This window comes from Phocoena phocoena, chromosome 17, assembly GCF_963924675.1.
Source record: "Phocoena phocoena chromosome 17, mPhoPho1.1, whole genome shotgun sequence".
Classification (NCBI taxonomy): Eukaryota; Metazoa; Chordata; class Mammalia; order Artiodactyla; family Phocoenidae; genus Phocoena; species Phocoena phocoena.
The window spans coordinates 45,801,660-45,818,841 of NC_089235.1; the positions used below are offsets into that span (position 1 = coordinate 45,801,660).

Genomic DNA, 17,182 nt, shown 5'->3' on the forward strand with positions numbered 1-17,182 from the left:
ATACATTATCACCCGAGCTGCCCTTATATCGTAACTTCCTAATTCTTTCTCATTTTAAAGCTCCTTCGACTTTTCAATTTCCCCCGTTTTACTATTCCTTAATATATCCTTTTGAAAGGTCCTAAAGCAGCACAGAAAGATACTAACCCATACAGTGGTCCCACAGGGTACAGGATTTATGATGAACAGAAGAGTCACTGTCATTCACTACGGGAAATGACTCCCTTTCTTTACCTTCCCAGGGAAATCCCACAATACTTTTTGTTTCAAAAAACCAAATCGTCACAGGTCCTCTGTGTTTGAACAAGCAATTAGCGAGCTTGAATGGGAACTAGACTGTTTCAATGCGAAAACTAAAATTCGTGATCGCATAACCTCCCCACCCCCCTCTTCTTGAAATTACCAATTTCTCTCCTCTTCTTGAAATTACTAATTTCTCCCCTAGGAACTCAAAAATGCTCTCGGACTAACGCTGCTTCTAATGAAAATTATCTAAGACCAGTACAAAGGTTTCTCTCCCCAACCCCTCGGGTACAAGCGGGAAATGGATTAGGTTTCTCAGAATAACCAGCGCTCCAAGGACTGGCCGCACCCATTTAACCCTTAGCCGGCCTAAGACGTCGAGGTGGGTGAAACGAAAACGGGCCGACTGCGACTTTAAAGTGCAAACCCTTCCGTCCGCGCCATCCGCAACCCCCCTCCTTGGCTCCGCCCAAGCTGGTGCCTCCGCTCGGTCCCCGAGTCTCCCTCTTTGTCATGGCGGATCTGTGTCAAGGAGTCCAACCTACTGCCGAGTGTTAATTCCCCCACCGGGGCCGGTGGGAGGAGCCGCACGCCCCCGCCCGAGCCGGGGAGGGGGAGCCGCCCGCGCCGAGGGCACCGACGCCAGCGCCGCCCGCAGAAGCGGAACCAGACGGGCCGGCCGCGGACACACCCCACTCTCCCACCGGCGTCCGTCCGCCACCGGCCACCGCGGGTGCTCACTTAGTCTACGGGGACCCGACAGCTGCGGCAGGTGGGGGAGGGGCGAGCCACACCCAGGCGAGCAGGGCCACCGCCGGCTGTTATGCTCTGGCTCACCCGCCCCGCAGAGCGGGGTCCCCGTCTACACACCCAGACCAGGACCCTTCAGTTCCAGCCCCCACGGGAACGAGCGAGACGCGCGGCCCACCGTCTTCCCCATCCTCATCCCTACCTGGGCTTCCAGCCCCCCTCCACCCGGACATAGAAAGCCAGCCCATCCCCCACCCCGCCAGGAATATTCAAGTCCCCCCGCCGCGGAACCCAGGAAATTCGGCTCTGGGTCGCGGGCGAGCCCCACCCCGGAGCCGGCTGGCCCGAAGTGCGGCCTCGCCCAGGTCTACCTGGCGGGCGCTTCCGGGCCGCCTCGGCTCGCAGCCCGGTGCCCGGGCCTCCCGCCGCCCCGCCACCCGGGTGGGGGAGGGCTGGGTGCCGCCACCGCAGCGCGGGGCGCGGAGGCTGCGCCGAGGAGCGGGCGGGAGAGGCAGGGGAGGGGGGAGGCGGCGGGGAGGGGGCGGCCTCACCTGCGCCACTGCAATGCCCGCAGCCGCCGAGTCATTATCTCGGGCGGAAGCGGGCAGCGGGGAGGTGCTGAAGAGGGACCTTCGGGGGCGCGGGTGGGAACGGATCGCAGCCGGCGGTGCCTCGGCCGGCCGGGAGCCGGCGACCGGGCGGGTCCCGGGGATCTGGCGTGTGGGCGCCCTTCCCACCGAGGGGGCCGGGACCGGGGCCGGGCGCTCATCGCGGCCGATGCGGAAGCAAGTAGCCCGAAGCAGCCGCGAGCCGCCCGCCCGAACCCAGCGGAAGAGAAGCCGCCGCCCGTCTCCGCCTGAGGAGACTCCGCCTCAGCCCAGCGCCGCTCCCGCCGGGCGAGTGGGGCTGAAGGGATGCGGAGCGGGGAGGGCCCCCGCGCTTTCGGAAGGCTGGCCTGGGACAGGAAGGAGCCGGGCGAGGCGGCGGCGGCCGGGTCCCTTACCTGTGTCCGGAGTGGGTGGCGACGGACAGACGGGGCTCAGCGGTCTCTGGGCGGCAGCGGCGAGGCTGAGACTCTGTCCCTGGATCTCGCTGCTCACAGGCTACAGCCGCTCCGCAGACACGGGGTTTCCTCCAATCACCAGCCCCGGCAGCAGGGGCGCCACACGCACGATGACGTCAAACGCTGCTATGGCAACCGTTGATTGGTGCCCACAGCTCAGGGGGCCCAGAGCAACCGCCGCTCCCCAGCGCGGGGCCGTCCTGCCTGCCCGCACTAGAGGGCGAGCGGAGGAGCGCGCGTCCTCTCCGCTCCCAGCACCCCTCCCCAGCCCGCTCGGCTTCCAGCTTTTCTACTCCTGTCCTGAGTGCGCCTGAACGGGAAGCTCTTTTTTTTTTTTTTTTCTCCTGGCCACCAATACCCCCACCCTTACTCGCCTTCCTTTCGGATCCCCCCGCTACCTCCGCCGGCTCACTCTTCTAAACCAGCCAGGAGGAAATTTCTCCCCACCCCCACCGTAGCTTTTCGTGCGATCCTTCTGCGCCTGCGCCAGTTACTCCCTCTAGCAGGGGGCTCCCGTTCAGCAACATCCGGGACCTTTCACATCCTCCCCCACCACCACCTCCCAGCCGCCTGGCCCGCCCCGCCCTCCGTGTTTCGCGGTGGTAGCTGACCCCGGGGCCATCCGAGGGGCGGGATTACGAGAGCGGCTCCGCGGCGCTAGCATCCTGATCTGGACTTGGGGTAGTGGGAGGGCGCGGTCAGAGGGTCGGGGAGGGGCGTGGTGGCGCGCTAGCCCGCTAGCCCGCCGCTCCCCCACTTCGGGCGGGGTGACCGGGGTGCGCGGCCCCTCCCTTTCTCCCTTCCGCCGCCGCGGCTTTACCTGCTGGCTCGGGGAAAGCGGCCGGAGGCCTTTTAAGGCTCGGCAGAGAGTGAGGCGTCCGGTCCCAGAGGGTGGGCTGAGCGACGGGATGGTTTTCCAATCGGGATTTGGGGATCAGCGCGCAGTGACAGCTGCGAGGGGACAATGGGTGGGCGCGAAGTGGGGCTGAGGTGGGGCGGGCGGGCGGAGCTGAGGCCTGGAAGGAGGCTCTCAGAAAGCCTACAATCTCCGAGGGGAAAAGACAGCTTCCTTAGATGGAGGGTTTGAGGTGGCCGGGGAGGCCTTAACAAGAAGGGAGGCAAAGAAAGAGGTTTGACCGTATTGCCTCGTTTCTCGTAGGTTACATTTTTGTGTCCAAATAAAGCTTTCACTTAAAGACCTCATGCTGCAGTGGTTTAAAACGTAATGATGATTACGTATTTTCTCCTGAAGCAAGGTTTTAGGGACTCGGGGTTGCCCGGGGCCCGGATTGACCCAGCTGGCGGTGGGCCGCAGGCAGGGCGAGGAGCAGGGACCGGGAGCCAGGAAGAGAGGAAAGAGAAGGGCGGAAATTGCAGGTGCCGCATTAACGTGCCAACCTAAAACGGTAGGGCCTCCACCCAGTCAATTTAAGGAAGTTCTAAGAGATGAATTCACAGTGTGAAATGTCCCTGATCCGTCTTCCTTTAAATGTATTAGAGCTTAGAAGAGAGTAGTGCCTGGTTGACCTGCAAAACCAGTTGCAAAAGTCGTCTGGAGTTTATAGAACTCAGAGCTCTTCCTACTACCCATGTGTAAACTCCATCTTGGCCTCATTGACTTTTCCAACATCTCTTTACTGAGCACTTACTAGGGCCCTGCTTTAGGCACAGCTGACAAAGGAGCCTCACAGGGGTGGAGCCTCACAGGAGTTCAGCCTCAAGTTCCGCAGAGGATTGAACTTACCGGTAACAGACACAAAATGTTTCCTCCTTCGTCCGGCACCTGGTTCTAACGAGCACCTTGTCTCGTTCTGCATGATGGATACAGTGTCTGTGCCACAAGACTGTTCTACAAATGACGTTTTGCCTGAAGTTCCAACTGGCATTTATATAGTAAAAGATAAACCAGGAAGAGAGTTTTCCAGTGACCGGTTCAATTTCAGTGTTTTTTATTTTCCCCATCGGAACAGAGTCATAGTAGGCTGAATGGATGAACAAATTGATCAGGGTTTTGTTTCTGGGATATTAAAGTCACCTTTCTTTGACTCCCAAGCAAATTCTTTTAGGGAGTGACTCACTTAAAATGACTAATATTTCAGAAGATTTCTTAAAAAAATTTTTTTTTTGTCTCCAGTTTTGTGCTAGGCACCAGAAATTTGACAGATGATACTAAGTTTAAAACATCTTTCTTAAAAGGAAATTGATGGGAGTTCCTGGTGCCCTAGTGGTTAGGATTCCAGGCTTTCACTGCTGTGACCTGGGTTCAATCCCTGGTCAGGGAGCTGAGATCCTGTAAACCACGGGCTCCCCACCCCCCAAAAAAACTGATGTTTCTTTAATATCTCAAATACATGTCCAGATAGAATATATGCCATTTGTTTTAGAGGAAGTTTAGGGATTTCTCTACATAAATAAGTTGTGGATTTACCTTAGGAAACAGCTAAGTTAGGTTTTTGCCTCCTGCTTTAAATAGCAAGGCTAAAAAAAAAATTTTTAAAAAATAGCAAGGCTATTTTGGTGAAACGACAGGAGCTATTAGGTTTTACGTACTCAGATCAACACGCTCATGGAATAAAGTGTAATGAGGTTGCAGGGGAGCAAGGATAGGGAATGTCATGAAAGCCCCAATTGATAAGTATTTTGAGGAACAGGAATAATATATGGCAAGCATCATTGAAAACGAAGAAATAGAACCTATGAACTTGAACTCTAGGACAATTACTAGAGACTTTGAGTAGTAGCCTAACCTGTTTTTATTTTCTTCACTGCTCAACTCTGTTGCCTCCGTCAAGTTGCTTAACCTTCTGTGCCTTGATATCCCCATCAATAAAATACTGGTAATAAAAACACTTAACTCATTAAATGGTGTTGAGGATTAAATGAAGACATATATAGGGGACTTGCCTGATGGTCTACTGGCTAAGACTCTGTGCTCCCAGTGCTGGGGGCCGGGGTTTGATCCCTGGTCAGGGAACTAGATCCCACATGCTGCAACTAAAGATACCGCATGCCGCAACTAAGACCCGGTGCAGCCCAATGCATAAATAAATATTTTTAAAAATAAATAAATGAAGATATATGTATATACATACATATATTTATATATACATATATAAATGTATAATAAAGGTATCATATAAGCAATTATATGAGTATCTTAAAATGTGAAAGATATACATATGTATAATATAATAATGTATAAGTGATCTATATTATAGATATATATTATACTTAATTATCATTATAATATATACAATATTATGTATTTTATATACATAGTGTCTAGCAGCATTCCCTGCTAACTTAGCTATTATTATTCATTTGTAGATGGATACATCTGATGTATCTGCTCTTCAAAGGGTTGTGAATATAAAATGAAACCATATATTTAAAACGTCTTTGAAAAGTATGAGGTATAAAGGTGTTCACTCTGGAAATGCAACTTTGTTAGTCTGTTAGCGCAAAGGAGCCGTAAGTGGTAGGACAGTGATTATTGCTCCATTCCTGTACAAGAGACTGCAAAGATCTCCTCAGATCTATGTTATACATTAAAATGGGAAGGCGTTCAGGTGAATTAGTGTAAGTCCATCGTTTTAATTGCAAAAACATCTCACAGGATGGACTCTATTGATGATGTGGCAGTTACATGATCTTTTAAGCTTAATCACGATTCAGTCAGGTTATAATCTCACTTCAACATTACGCTTTGATTGTAGAAATGCAACATAGTGCAGTGGGCTTTGGAGTCAGAATGGGATACAAATTTTTGTTTGTCATTCAGAGCTACATGACCTTAGACTACTAAATTGGACATACTAATATCCAATTCCATCAGATTATTGCAAGAATAAGTAAGAGATAGAGTAAGGAGAGAGCTACACATAGTGCTCTATATCACAATTATCTATTGTTGGAATAACAGCCTAGAGTTTGTGGTAGAGGCAGACTAGTTATTCACCAAACCTATTTTTCTCTCTCAGAGCCTCAGCTGGACTCCATTGCCCAGTCTCCCTTGCAATTGGGTGTGGCCACGAGCCTGATCAGTAACTAATAGGATGTGACCAAAGAGATGTGCTTCACTTGTGGCCTTGGTCCATAAAAACTTCCCTGTTTGAACCTTTATTAGGTCCCTTAATGCACCTCTCTTTGCCACCTGAAATGGAGAGGATTTCAAGGCTTTAGGGGAGAGGGACTGTAAAATGAAAGGAGCCTGAGTCCCTGAAAGTCTATGAGAGTCGGCCTTGAACATTTTGGACTTTATTGAGGGATATCTTCTCTTTTTTAAGCCACTGAGATTTAGGATTTATCTGTTATAAGGGCTAGCACTGTAATGTCTGTAGATGTCATTGGCAAATCCAAAGCATGGTAAAAATTTTTTTAAAAGAGAAAATGGGAAAGAAAAAAGGGGGTTGGGAGGGAAAAGAAGTGAGAGAGTAAGAAAAGGGAACCTGATCTTGTGATAAAAGGTATTTTATGTATTTGCGACTAATCTATTGACTTTTAGCATGACCTTAAGAAAGTAGCATTTACTCAATTCTAAATCAATCTAAGGGACTTCCCTGGTGGCACAGTGGTTAAGAATCCACCTGCCAATGCAGGGGACATAGGTTCGAGCCCTGGTCTGGGAAGATCCCACATACTTTTCAAAGACATTTTAAATATATGGTTTCATTTTATATTCACAACCCTTTGAAGAGCAGAGACATCAGATATATCCATCTACAAATGAATAATAACAGCTAAGTTAGCAGGGAATGCTGCTAGACACTATGTATATAAAATACATAATATTGTATATATTATAATAAGGATATTAAGTATAAGTATAATATATATCTATAATATATATAAGATATAGATCCCACATGCACACCACAACGAAGAGTAGCTCCCACTTGCCGCAACTAGAAGAAAGCCCGCGTGCAGCAACGAAGACCCAACACAGCCAAAGATAATAAATAAAAGTAAATTAATCTGAGTCTCACTACTTTACTTTTTAATTTACTATTTACTTGATGCCATCCTCATTCTGTTGTCTACTACTTTAGCCTTATTTTTCCAGAAAAAACTTTCAGTCCATACCTTTTAACTGTATCCCCACATCCCAGACTCTAGCCCTGTGTTCTATGATACTTTGGTCACAGACTGGGTTTTTTGCATGCTGATTAAAAAAACAAAAATGTAAACCAATAAGAAAGCCAAGTCAACTGTGAACTCTCATTTCATCCCTTCATCAGGCTCTTAACTAGGGCCCACTGGTCAGAGATGCTGCTGCACTGGAGGGGTAAAAATGCATGGATCGTGCTCCCTCTCTGAAGGAGCACACAGTCTAGGGACAGAGCCAAACACCAAATGCAATTACAGTGAAGCACAGTGAAGTAAGGGCCTGTAAAGGTAAGCAGATTGTGTGTTTTGAGAAATCAGAGCTGTGAGCACTGTCCATGGAGAAGTGAGGAAGTTTCCCCGAAAAACTCATATTCATCCTATACATGACTGATTTGCCCATCAGCAGAGTCAATTTTGCTTTTTTGCCTCCAATGGCATTTTTAATTCCACAGTGAAATTTTTAGCTTCCTTACATTTTTTACCTTACCAGTGACTGATAGATACCATATCTCCCCACATCCTATTGAGTACACAAAGAGACATTTTCTAAAGTTTTCTTTTCCTATAGTAAATCATCTTCAGTTGTATACTCTTCTTTGGAGTCTTCAGATAGCACTCTGTTTCCTTGTGCTACAGAGTTTTTTTCGATCCTATGATGGAGTGGTGATTGTTTTCCTATTGCATGTCAATAAGGGAAGTTCCTTCCAGTCTCGGAGTTGGCCAACTGGCAGATGAAATTTCCTCTGCTTCTCTTGACCGTAGTCTTGAAAACAGATCTAAAGTGGTAGGGAGAGTGCAGGAACACACTCACCTACCCAAATGCTGGAATCCTGCACACATTTACATTTATCACCTGTTGAGCAACTGCCACGGCAGGATCTTCCCCTGACCCATTGTTCAGTTGTCTGCAAGGAGGAGAATTTATGTTGACAAGAATCAGAGGCTATCTGGGGTTCTTCTTTAATCAGCTGTGATAAATGGAAAAACTACAATCATAAATGCTGAAGGCTGTCAGCATGCTTCCGCACGATGCTTTATCTGCAGCCCCTTATGCCAGGGGTCTATCCATCACATTCTGTAACCAGCCACCCCTGCCTCCCTCGTCCTCTGTAATTCTACTGTGCCTTCTCCTGGGATTTGGAGATTCTGACTGAATAACAGTGTGAAGGCTTAACTTCTTTGTACCCATTTTGCTCTTCTTTCTCAGAGGATAAAGTATTCATGACAAAGTTTCTTGGTTTAGTTTCCTCTGCACTGTAGTCAGTGGAAATGCCCTTTGCAAATGGCTGACTCTTATTTTTCAAAAACTTTTTCATGATATTTTAATGGCAAAATGGGAACCATTGTAGCAAAGATTGTAGCTTGGCACCATTTTAACATCTTAACATTTAAGTCTCCTGTTGCAGTCTCCAGTAGAATTTTTTTTTTTTTTTTTTTTTTGCGGTACGCGGGCCTCTCACTGTTGTGGCCTCTCCCGTTGCCGAGCACAGGCTCCGGACGCACAGGCTCAGCGGCCATGGCTCACGGGCCCAGCCGCTTCGTGGCATGTGGGATCTTCCCAGACCGGGGCACGAACCCGTGTCCCCTGCATCGGCAGGCGGACTCTCAACCACTGCGCCGCCAGGGAAGCCATCCAGTAGACTTTATATTAGGTTCACAGCAAAATTGAGAGGAAGGTACAGACATTTTCATATAGCCCCAGCACCCCCTTATGCATAGCTTCCCCTATTTTTGACATCTCCCACCAGAGTGGGATATTTGTTAAAACTGATAAAATTGATTTGTTAAAATTGAGTGGTATTTTGTTAAAATACATTTACAAATCATTATCACCCAAAGTTTCAGGTTTACCTTTGGGTTCACTCTGGGTGTTGTCCATTCGATGGGTTTGGGCAAATGTGTGATGATATATATCCATCATTAAAGTGTCATATGGGGTAGTTTCACTAAAAACTGTAGTTTCACCTAAAAATTCTCTGCTCCATCTATTCATCTCTCCCCGCAACCCGCAGTAACCACTGATCATTTTACTGTCTCCATAGTTTTCCCTTTCCCAGAATGTCATATAGTTGGAATTATACAGTAGCACCTTTTCACATTGGCTTCTTTCACTTAGCGATATACATTTAAGATTCCTCCATGTCTTTTCATGGCTTTCCTCCATGGATTTTCTTTTCTTTTTTTTTTTTGGCCATGCCCCACGGCATGTGGGATCTTAGTTCCCTGACCAGGGATTGAACCCTCGCCCACTGCAATGGAAGCATGGAGTCTTAACCACTGGCCCACCAGGGAAGTTCCCTGGATTTTCTTTTCTTTTCTTTTTCAGGGCTGAATAATATTTAATTGTCTGGATATACCACAAAACTCTGATACACCCATTCACCTACCAAAGGACATCTTTGTTGCTTCCAGGTTTGGATAATTATGAATAAAGCTGCTATAAACATTCATGTGCAGGTTTTTGTGCAGACATTAGTTTTCACCTCCTTTGAGTAAACACCAAGGAGTGCCATTGCTGGATTTTATGGTCAAAGTATGTTAAGTTTTGTAAGAAACCACTAAACTGTCTTCCAAGCGACTATACCATTTTGCATTCCTGCCAGCAATGAATGATAGTTCCTGTTGCTCTACATCCTTATCAGCATTTGATGCTGTCAGTGTTCTAGATTTTGGCCATTTTAGTAGGTGGGTAGTGTTATCTCATTGTTCTTTGAATTTGCATTTCCCCAATGACATATGATGTGGAGCATCTTTCCATATGCTTATTTGCCACCTGTATATCTTCTCTGATGAGGTGCCTGTTAAGGTCTTTGGTCAATTTTTTAATCCAGTTGTCTTCTCATTGTTGAGTTTTAAGAGTTCTTTGTATATTTTGGATAACAGTCCTTTATCAGTCATTTGCAAATATTTTCTCCCAGTCTGTGGTTTGTCTTCTCATCCTCTTGAACAATTATATTTTTTAATATATTATATTTTTGTATTTTGTAAGCAAAGGTAAAAACGTTAATTTGGTGTTAAACATTAAAATAACTTTTGGAACTTACCATTGAGATTAGTGGTGCAGAAATGAAGGTGCTGGCTTATGATATTTACCAGAAATGTCTTCTGAATTCAGGAATCATTTCATATGAGAGGTACTCATATGTACAAAGCAAAATGAAAAAAGGTGCAGGTACCACCATGTCTGATCATCTTTTGGAGATTGCCACCATTTGATAATGGTTTGAGCAAGATGAAAGCAGCTGGGAACTCACAGTTTCAAAAGTGCATCATTTACAATTCAAAAGCAATCATGGAGTGGAAAGGTCAGAGGAAAAATTTGTCCCCTTCTGGCCTATATTTCAGTCCTGAGTACCCAAGAATAAGCAAAGGGAACATGTGGAATTCATTAAGGGTTGAAAATACAATAAGAATGCATATATATCAGAAGACTTAAAATAAAAATTCCCCCCTTTAGGCATCTGGAAAAGGCATCAAGGGCGAGGTGAATTTCTGGCAGTTTTCCCAGGACCTGATATAAAATTTTTCTGGACCTAAGAGCAGAATTTCTGTATTCTAGTTTCCCTGCTCTTTCCTCCGGGGCAATTGCTTTCAACTTGAAATTATGTTTAGGAGGAGTTCACACACTTTCTTAACCATGAAATCCTCAGGAATCCCTGAAATATTTCAATATTTCAGCGACTAGATAGGAAATTTAAACCAAACCCACTCTATAGGACATGAGATGGTTATTTTGGGCAGTCAAGATGTGTGTTTTTGACATGACTAACTTTCATACAGTTAACGCCTCATTTATTTGTTAAACATTGATTTTTCAGCAGGTTAGTATACTCAGCAGGCTTCAGGCTTGGTCAATTAAAAACTGAATAAGTAACAACTGCAGGAACATTTAAATTGGTAAGGGACCAGTAGAAGGAAAGGGCACATGTGTTGAACTCTTTCTCTAAACCACCATTGGCCAAAAGATCTATCTAAGCAATTTATAAGATGAGGTCACCTTCCTTTTGTGACTTTCCTATCACAGCTTTGCAGCTAGCAATAGCTTATGCATGCAAGTGGCATAAATAAATCAAAGCGTATCTGCTAGGCAACGGCTACATATATGAGAAGGTAGGGATTAGAAACAGTACAAAGGTCAAGCTTTAGAAAGAACAATCAAACCTGAGCTGCCGACAAAGAAGACTTGATTGTTTTATTAGAGTAAGTTGAGAGTCAGAGGTCAGGGAGAAGCGAGAGTTGTACTTGACTGAGAATAGAGGGAAATATAAATGCAGGAAAAGCGCCGACATCTGCTGCAGAGAGACGGAGAATGGAGAGTGCATTCTAGGACAGGCCTTCCTTATGGTACCCTAATGTTCTCCTTTGCTCAAACATCTCAAGGGCCTTTTTGGAAGGGCAAGTAAATAATATCAGAACCAGGGGATTCTGGAATGTCAGTGAAACATTCAACATCATCATGGATTGTCTTCATTGTCTTTAGGAAAACAGAACAACATCAACGGATCTGGGTTCTGGAAAGACCACATTTATTCTTTCATTCTGAACAGATGTTTATTGAATAGCTACTTAAATACCACATGTAACAGGTGCTGAGAGTGGAAAGATGGAAACTTCTGGACCACAATAGAGTCATATTTTGGTGGGAAAGACAAATATATTAGCCACCTCTTTGTAGGCAATTGATAAAGACTGGTTGAATGGAGGAATAATGAATAAATAAATGGATTTTTAAAAGAGAATAGCATTTTGGAGACTACTGATATTGCTACATATGAATAATAACATGAATAAATGAAATTCACTGATAAAAACATTCTCAGTATTTATTTAAACGCAGAAATACTAGGAAGTATTTCTTTATTAAGAAAAACTGAGTAAATTTACTTTATGTCCATTTCTCTGCAGAGGACCCCAGGAGAGATTTGGTTAGTGATGAAATGAGGTAGGGGAATCAAAGGAGAAGAGAAACAAGTCCTGGATAATCCAGTTACATATAAATACTGAACATAAAAAGGACCCTGTCATTTTAAAAATATTTACTTTATTCAGGGGAAAGACTCAAAACATAAACTTAAAAATGGCTATTAGAATTAAAATATCACCTTCAAGTCTATTTTTGAAAAATATACAAATAAACAAAGGATTGTATTATAACAAAAAAACCTAATATTCTTTAAAAGCCAAAATTTAATCCCTTTTTGGTTAGATCAATTTTATAGAACTTTTTTTTTAACTTCAGACTATTCTACAAAGCTACAGTAATCAAAACAATATGGTACTGGCACAAAAGCAGAAACATAGATCAATGGAACAGGATAGAAAGCCCAGATATAAACCCACACACCTATGGTCAATTAATCTATGACAAAGGAGGCAAGGATATGCAATGGAGAAAAGACAGTCTCTTCAATAAGTGGTGCTGGGAAAACTGGATAGCTACATGTAAAAGAAGGAAATTAGAACACTCCCTAACACCATACACAAAAATAAACTCAAAATGGATTAGAGACCTAAATGTAAGACTGGGCACTATAAAACTCTTAGAGGAAAACATAGGAAGAACACTCTTTGACATAAATCACAGCAAGATATTTTTTGATCCACCTCCTAGAGTAATGGAAATAAAAACAAAAATAAACAAATGGGACCGAATGAAACTTAAAAGCTTTTGTACAGCAAAGGAAACCATAAACAAGACGAAAAGACAGCCCTCAGAATGGGAGAAAATATTTGCAAATGAATCATCAGACAAAGGATTAATCTCCAAGATATATAGATAGCTCATGCAGCTCAATATTAAAAAAACAAACAACCCAATCCACAAATGGGCAGAAGACCTAAATAGACATTTCTCCATAGAAGACATACAGATGGTCAAGAAGCACATGAAAACCTGCTCAACATCACTAATTATTAGAGAAATACAAATCAAAACTACAGTGAGGTATCACCTCACACCAGTTGGAATAGGCATCATCAGAAAATCTACAAACAACAAATGCTGGAAAGGGTGTGGAGAAAAGGGAACTCTCTTGCACTGTTGGTGGGAATGTAATTGATACAGCCACTCTGGAGAACAATATGGAGGTTCCGTATAAAACTAAAAATAGAACTACCATATGACCCAGCAATCCCACTACTGGGCATATACCCTGAGAAAACCATAATTCAAAAAGAGTCATGCACCTCAATGTTCACTGCAGCGCTATTTACAATAGCCAGGTCATGGAAGCAACCTAAATGCCCATCGACAGATGAATGGATAAAGAAGATGTGGCACATATATACAATGGACTATTACTCAGCCATAAAAAGGAACGAAATTGGATCATTTGTAGAGATGTGGATGCATCTAGAGACTGAGTGAAGTAAGTCAGAAAGAGAAAAACAAATATCGTATATTAACGCATATATGTGGAACCTAGAAAAATGGTACAGATGAACCGGTTTGCAGGACAGAAATTGAGACACAGATGTAGAGAACAAACGTATGGACACTACAGGGGGAAAGTGGTGGTGGGTGGGGGTGGTGGTGAGATGAATTGGGAGATTGGGTTTGACATGTATACACTGATGTGTATAAAATGGATGACTAATAAGAAAATAAATAAATAAACATTAAAACAACAACAACAACAACAACAACCAGGTATTCTTAAAGAAACTACAGATCAATAGTAAGGGTTTTGGTTTTTTTGTTTCGCTTTGTTTTGTTTTTTTGCTACTAATAATGAGGGATATTTTTCCCCTTGAGTGTGTTTTTATCTTAATGATTTAGCATCTAGCACAGTTTCTTGAAAAAAGAAAGCATGTTTATTGAATGGATGATGAGCCAATTAATGAGTGTTGGGTGTTTTTTTAATTGAAATTTTTATTGAGATAATATTAGATTCACATACAGTTTTAAGAAATAATACAGAGAGATCCCTTGCACCCTTTATCCAGTTCCCCCAATGATAACATCTTATAAAACTATAGTATAATATATTGACTACCATATTGACACTGATACAATCTGCAGATCTTATTCAGGTTTTCCAGCTTTACTTGTACTCATTTGTGTGTGTGTGTGTTAATTCTATACCATTTACCACATACATGGTTTCCTCTGTCTACCCCTAAAGTTAAGTTACAGAACAGTTCCATCACAGGAGGGATCCTGTTGCCCTTTTATAACTACAACCATTTCTCTCCTGTATCCCCACCTCCTTTTTCACCCCTGACAACCGCTAATCTGTTCTCCATTACTAAAATTTTGTCATTTCAAAGTGTTACATAAATGGAATCATATAGTATGAAGTTGTTGGGAATTAGCTTTTTTTTCACCTAGCATAATCTTGAGATAATCCCCTTGAGATGCATCCAAGCTGTTACAAGTATCAATAGTTCATTCCTTTTCATTGCTGAGTAGTATTCCATGGTATGGGTGTACCAGAGTTTGTTTGACCGCTCATCTGTTGAAGGACATCTGGGCCATTTCCAGTGTTTGGTTATTTTTTTTTTAACATTTTTATTGGAGTATAATTGCTTTACAATGGTGTGTTAGTTTCTCCTTTATAACAAAGTAAATCAGTCATACATATATATATATGTTCCCATATCTCCTCCCTCTTGCGTCTCCCTCCCTCCCACCCTCCCTAGAGTGTTGGGTATTTTATATGTTTATAGAAAAGTCATATTTTTTGTTCATACTTTTCAAGAAGAGAGAGGCTTGAGAACCATTGAAGAAACAAATGTAAATGTGGCCTGTGGAAGAGTCTGCAAGTTTTCTCCAATACATCTTCTTGCTTTCTTCTAGAAACAGTAGTAGAATTTCTGATATTCTGCTGGGCACAATGTTCCCTGGAAAAAAGACCACATTTCTTACCACCCACCCAACTAGGTGGGCCTTGTAATGGCCAAGACATGTAAAGAGATGTTTGATGTGAGACTTCTGGGAAGTATCCAGAAAGGGAAAGGATGCTCACTGCTTTGTCCCTTCCCCTTCCTGCTGGCCAGAGTGTGGACATAGTGAGCGCTAGGTAAGCCAACCTGGACTGAGGCAGAATACCAAGAAAAGTGGAGCAGACAAGCAGAAGGAGCGTGGGGCTCTCAGAACTTCTCGGAACTGCTGTACTACCCCTAACCTGCATTTTTGTTGTTTTTGTTAATGAGATTAAGCCCCTGCTAGTTCAGAGTGTCTATCATTTGTAGTCAAAAGATTGGGATTGACATATATACACTAATATGTATAAAATGGGTAACTAATAAGAATCTGCTGTACAAAAAAATAAATTAAAAAAAAAAAAAAAGTAATCCTAGGGACTTCCCTGGTGGTGCAGTGGTTAAGAATCCGCCTGCCAATGCAGGGGTCACGGGTTTGAGCTCTGGTCTGGGAAGATCCCACATGCCGTGGAGCAACTAAGCCTGTGAGTCACAACTACTGAGCTTGTGCTCTAGAGCCCACGAGCCACAACTACTGAGCCCGCGTGCCACAAGTACTGAAGCCCGCACGCCTAGAGCCCATGCTCCACAACAAGAGAAGCCACCGCAATGAGAAGCCCGTGCACCACAACAAAGAGTAGCCCCTGCTCGCCACAACTAGAGAAAGCCGATGCACAGCAACAAATTAATTGGATACCTAATAGGTGCCAAATTGTGTGCTCAGTGCTTTATATATGAATTCTCACAAAACTAACACAGCCTAAATAAATAAATTTATTTATATTTTAAAAAAAAGTAATCCTAGCTAATAGTGGCATAAATAGTCCTAAAATTGTTACCTATTTCGTATACTTGTTGTGGATTCTATGACTCTAGTTTGAGATTCAATTTTCTTTTTTGCCTATAGATGTCCAATTGCTCTAGCACCATTTTTTTTTTTTTTTTTTTAAGAAAGGTATCCTCCCTCCATTGAATTGCTTTTGCAACTTTGCCGAAAATCAGCTGGGCAAATTTTTGTGGATCTATTTAGTTCGTTCCTTGTTATTACTGAATAGTATTCCATTGTAGGAATAGACCATGGTCTCCTCATCTGTTCACCCATTGCTGGACATCTGGTGGTTTTTTTGTTTTTGGCTATTATGAAGAAAGCTGCTGTGAACACTGACATACCCATTTTTGTGTGGACATCTGCTTTCATTTCTCTTGGGTAAATATCTAGGAGTGGAATTGAAGGGTCATATGGTAGGTGTATGTGTAATTTTATAAAACACCGCCAAACTGCTTTCTAAAGTGGCTGTACTATTTTCACAAGAAATGTATGAAAGTTTCAGTTGTTCTATATCCTTGGAAACACTTAGTGTTGTCAGTCTCTTTAATTACAGCCACTCTAGTGAGTGTGTAGGGCTATCTCATTGTGGTTTTAAAATGCATTTCCCTAATGACTAATGATGCTGAGCATTTTTTCATGTGCTTACTTGCCATTTGTATAGCATATTTTCTATATTTTTAATTTTTTTGACTTATTAGGTACATGTTTAAAAAACACCAAATAAGTATTTGAGGGAGCTTACCTTTAAAGGAATTCTGAAGTGCTTCTTCCCAGCTTCAAAGGGTATTAGGTTTTTAGGAAAACAAAAGTCGCTCTTCATTAGAAAAAAAGAGAGAGAGAGAGAAAGAGGACAACTTTCCTAATTTATTTAGTGTGTGTATTTGGATTTCCATGTATAGTACTAAGTTGTTTAAAGAAAGATATACAGCAGAATAACTAAAAAAACATAGTGATTACTGCTCATCCTTCATTGAATTAAAGTGAACAGGATACTTTGGTGGTCATATTGCTAACCAAATGTGAAGAACTTAACTTCTTCAAGCCAGCATGTTAGCATTTTAGCAAATAACTTCTTAGCGATTTTTCTGACCCTTCTCAAAGGTAATCATTCCTTTCTCTGACTTTGAGAAGTCTCTCTGTGTTGTAGAAGATGTGTCTCGTGGCATGCCTCTCCTAGGAATGACAGTAAGTGCCACGATCCAGTAGGATAGTGGCACTAGAGATGGATGGAGGGTAGTAAAATCTTCCATTTTGCTTTTCGTTTCAAT

The 17,182-nt window shown here is 43.3% G+C and overlaps 1 protein-coding gene across 2 annotated transcripts in view; it reads right to left on the reverse strand.

Annotated features, from left to right (window-relative positions):
• The window catches only part of YWHAZ (tyrosine 3-monooxygenase/tryptophan 5-monooxygenase activation protein zeta), a 30,925-nt gene extending 28,860 nt beyond the window's left edge, over window positions 1-2,065 (reverse strand). The window contains exon 1 of one of the 2 annotated variants that reach the window (XM_065895565.1): window positions 1,997-2,065. The gene's annotated coding sequence lies outside the window, so the exon portion shown is untranslated. Of the gene's footprint in view, window positions 1-1,364; window positions 1,491-1,996 lie in introns of those variants that run through there. The other variant, XM_065895566.1, reaches the window with a different exon arrangement.
• Between the last annotated feature and the right edge of the window lie 15,117 nt (window positions 2,066-17,182).